Raw genomic sequence first — 4,898 nt, forward strand, 5'->3', positions numbered from 1 at the left:
AGAAAATTATGAATATTTGTATGAGAAGACAAACTTCAAGAGTGCCATTTTCTCAATGCTTACTTTTTTCATATGGAACAGTTATGGGCAGTATAGTATTGTAATGTTTGTAATTTATGGACACCCTGAGCAAATTCAAGCAGAGCTCCCTGAATAAAATGAAGGATGCTGTAAATGTTTTCTTTTAACTGTCCTGTGAGTAAAACTCGATGCTGGTTGGGACACTTCTTCTTTCTGGTATTACGTCCTCACTGGAACAGAGCCTGCTTCTCAGATTAGTGTTCTTATGAGCACTGCCACAGTTATTAACTTAGAGCTTACTGTGCCAATGACCATTTTTGCATGCGTATATCGTGTGGCAGATGCGAAGTAACTCTATGCCCTGGAAAGTCGAGAAAATTTCCAACCCGAAAAGATCCTCGACCGGTGGGATTCGAACCCACGACCCTCAGCTTGGTCTTGCTGAATAGCTGCGCGTTTACCGCTACGGCTATCTGGGCCCCCTGGTTGGGAAACCTTTAGCTGTAATTAATTTATCACATGAGTTTTGATGTTTTAATTGGTTTAACTTAACAATTTTACTTACAATTTTAACAGTATCTCCGTACTATTCCTTTAGTTTTAACTAGTTTTAAGTAGTTTTGTTCGTATATTGTAGCTAAGATAACATTTTATATTCACAAGACAATAAATTCAAGGTTTTAGTTTTAAGCTTACCCTCACGTTTTGGTTCACAATTCTTCCACAAATTCAATTATCAGTTTGTTTTCCCAAAAGGCAAAATCTCGCTGGATTTTTCTTCTTCGGAACTATCAATTTTACCTTACTCGTTTCAAAATCGCAATCCCATCGATGACCGATCACCTTGCACGCCCTGTAGTATTTTACAACCATAACGAGCCGAGGGGTTCTCGTCATCAAAAAGGACGAAACCAAAAGGATTTCCAATTATAATTATCTGAGGAATTCTCGCAAACTGCCAAGATGAATACCAGGAAAAAATCCTCAGATAAATCGCAAGGAAGAAATAAATGAAAATTTAATAAATTATTCGTCGAGTTATTGGTGAAGGAATATTTGGGGAAATCTAGGGCTTGACCAAGGGTACCTTAAGAAATTCCTTCAGTGGTTTTCAGGAGCGAATGCTTAGAGGTCTCCTCAATGAAATTTATGGTTGAAACCATGATAAACTCCCAGAACGATTCCTGTAGGCAATCCTTGAAAAAATCAGGGTAGAAATTTTCGGAATTCCTGTGACATATTTTTCAAATCTCCTTATGAATTGACGTCCATATCGAAATGGCAAATAAATTTTTACTAGCTATTTAATAGTAGTTTTACGCTCGAAGCAGTTCTTCCAAAAAATAATTGAAAAATTCCAGACAGCATTTTCAGAATATTTTTGACATGAAAGCACTCGAAAAAGATCCCTGGATTTGTTGCTAATGTTGATTCTGAAGAAATCCAGTTAAAATTTTTGCAAAAATTGCTAAAAGAATTTCTAAACGAATTCTTGGAAAAATGTTCCCCTTTATTCGACGTAACCTTGGAAGAATCTCTAAATACGTTTAACAAAAAAATGGAGAATTTTTGCAGAAATATCATGAATAATTATTTAAGGTCACCCGAGAATAAATTTAGATGGTTATTGGTAGGTATTTTTGAATGATTAAATAATAAGGAATTTTGATTACCTCAAGCCTGAAGCTCACAAATTCTCCAGATTTTTGGAGGCCTACAAACTTCGGTACATTTATTTGGAAATCATAATTCATGAAGTAAATATTAATAAACCCAAGGCCATAATTAGGCTCGACATTTTCGAAATAGGTATCCTAGCCTACTTAAGTATCCTTATGAGGTATAGCAAAACGCGGCCTACATCGAAGGCTCAGTTCTTTCATGCGCCCAATCGTTTGAACAACAACAAGGAAAATAACTTACAAAGTAAATATTTGTGGAGGCCCCTAAAATATGAGGGCCCAAAGTAACGGTCCCGGTCCTCTCTGCTTACTCAAAATCTAGACCTGAAGTATTAAATATAGGTGATAATCAAGGGGCCCCTGTACATCGTGATTGAAATCTCCTCTAAAACCTATGCTTATCATGCTATTTTTTTAGTTTGGAATCATACAAATTGTCAGTTTCCTTCAAGCTAGGTCGAACTTAATGCTATAAGAAATCCACACTGCAATTTTGGGGCCCCTATTTGCTCGGGGCCCGGTGCGGACCGCACCCACCGCATCCCCTAGCAACGCTACTGGCTGAGGGTCGTGGCACAATGGTCGGGATCCATATAAAGGGGCGGCCAAAACTACCAAAAACTTTTTTGAGATTTTTATGATTTTTTTAATTTTAAAATATACCTCATGTGTTATATTATTATGATCCTTAATTGAAATTGAACTAAAATTTAAATTTCTATGATTTTTATGACGGCAAACAGGCTGAAGTCAAAAAACTGAAAAATGTAACAATAAAATAAAGCTCAAAATTTATAATTTAGGAATGCAATATTTCCCCAAAGTTACCCACTATCTGAAAGCTTATGGTTCAACACTTTTATCGAGCATGAGGATGAAAAAAAATATTTGGTTTAAGTTTCAATACTATTCAATATTACATTTTAGTAATTTTGGTGATTTTGAATATGAAAAACAACTCTTGTCGCGTCATGTCGCCGCCATTTCGAATATTGCACATCAAAAAGCATCCTTAGATCTTACAAAAAACCTTCAAAATTTTTGCAGAAATTTGCTGATTTGCAAGTTAGAGCTATTTGAATAATTCAATATTTTACATATATTTTGACGATATTTTTCATACAAAGTTTATTTAAAATTTATTTAACCACTATTCATACACATTTTGATCAAACTCAATCAAATATAAACAAAATTTGTACTTTCAGCCCGGTTTGATAACAATTTTAAATTATAAAAATTTTTTTTTTCAAAGTTACGTAATTTGTGAATAATCCTTTCTGAAACAACAAAAACGCCAAATAACATATTCAGATTACATATTTCATCGATTAAGGCGATAAAAATAGTTTTGGCCAAACTTCACTTTTTTCCGACCATTGTGCGTGGGTTCGAATCCCACCGGTCGAGGATCTTTTCGGGTTGGAAATTTTCTCGACCTCCCAGGGCATAGAGTATCTTCGTACCTGCCACACGATATACGCATGCAAAAATGGTCATTGGCATAGTAAGCTCTCAGTTAATAACTGTGGAAGTGCTCATAAGAACACTAAGCTGAGAAGCAGGCTCTGTCCCAGTGGGGACGTAACGCCAGAAAGAATAAGGGATGACTCGCTGGGTGTTTGTAGGCTTCTTATAGATTTCAAAGTTGTAAGATGAACTTTCTACCCTGGCGACAAGCAGATCCAAAAACGGTAGGTTTCCATCCCTCTCCTCCTTGTTGGTGAACTTGATATCCTTGTGTACGCTGTTGATAGTATCCAAAATTCTAGCCAGATCGTTCCGCTTGAAACGTCGTCGACGTATCTCACCCATTTAGCTGGTAATACTCCTTGTATCTTTAAATTTTCCTCAAAATTCGCCATGAATAGTTCGCACAAAAGCGGAGAGAGTGGGTTTCCCATGTGGGCTCCTTTCGTCTGCTTGTAGAAATTTCCTCTAAATTAAAAGTAGTTCTCGTTCATGCACAATCTAGCCATCCTCATGTATGTCCTGACCTTTCCTTTCCATGCTGCATCCGTCCTTTGGCGTAATAACCAGTCCTTGAGAAGATTTGGGGAAACCATCACCTCGTCATCCTCGATGTGTCTTGTCTCTAATACTTTCTGGGAGAACTCCTGGGTATTATTAGCTGACCTAGTGGGGAATGGATTTGGCATACTCTGGAATTCCTTGACTAACCATTTCGCCAGTTTATGAGTGGGGGATCCGCCGGTCGAAATGATTTCTCGCATTTATTTTCCCGGCTTGTGAATATTCGGAAGTCCTTTAATCTGTGGAAAAATGAGGTTTGACCCTCGTCTCGTCCTTGTCTGCCCTGCTGCGTTGTCCTGTTGTAATGGCCTTTGCTACAGTGCGCATCGTACCTTCGTGCTGTGCGTACACGAATTCTCTCTGCTCTTGGAAGTTTTCTTAAAAACTACATAAAGCAATAAAACAGTACTTTCCAGTGCTACAAAAACAATACTTTTCAGTGCTAAAATTAAAAACGGTACTTTTCAGTGCTACTAAAACAGTACTTTTCAGTACTATTTTTTCTACTGTTGATCCCTCTTACGATCCTTGTTTGGACCCGTGCCTTCGGTTTTTCGTTGGACCCGTTGGCGAAAGCTAGCGGTGGTAATCCTTCTTGGACACCGTCTAGGGAAAAAACCTCTCGAAGGTCACGTCTTTCTCGTTTATTAACTAAACATGGTATCAACAACAAACAAAAGGAAGGGTGAATCTCTGAATTCACTACTTCCTTCCAAAAAAGTGGGTTTTAAAACTGTCACTACACGTGGCAAGAATGGAAGAAAGGACGTTTCTCCGGAATGCGAACTTTCTTCCAAGGCTGAAATGAATAATTGTATCGAAATGAGCAATCAGTTCGATGCTCTAGACAAATTTTCCGAACACAAATCGAAGCAGCCTCTAGCCCAGGCTCTTTGATTCAAGTGAGGAAGCAAAGAGTGCCGCCTATCGTGGTCAGTTGTTCCGAATTTGGGGGATTTAGGCAGGAGATCTTGAACTCCATTAGGGGAATCAAGGTTTCCTTCCAAATCGCAAAGAAAGGAGACTGTCGCGTTTTGCCGGAAACTCTTAAAGATCGTGAACTTCTTCTCAAACATCTTGAAGAGAAGAAGCACAAATTTTTTACTTATGACGATAAAACTGAACGTTTGTTCAAAGTTGTCTTGAAAGGTCTCTTAAGTG

The sequence above is a fragment of the Aedes aegypti genome, chromosome 2 (genome assembly GCF_002204515.2).
Source record: "Aedes aegypti strain LVP_AGWG chromosome 2, AaegL5.0 Primary Assembly, whole genome shotgun sequence".
NCBI classification, from domain to species: Eukaryota; Metazoa; Arthropoda; class Insecta; order Diptera; family Culicidae; genus Aedes; species Aedes aegypti.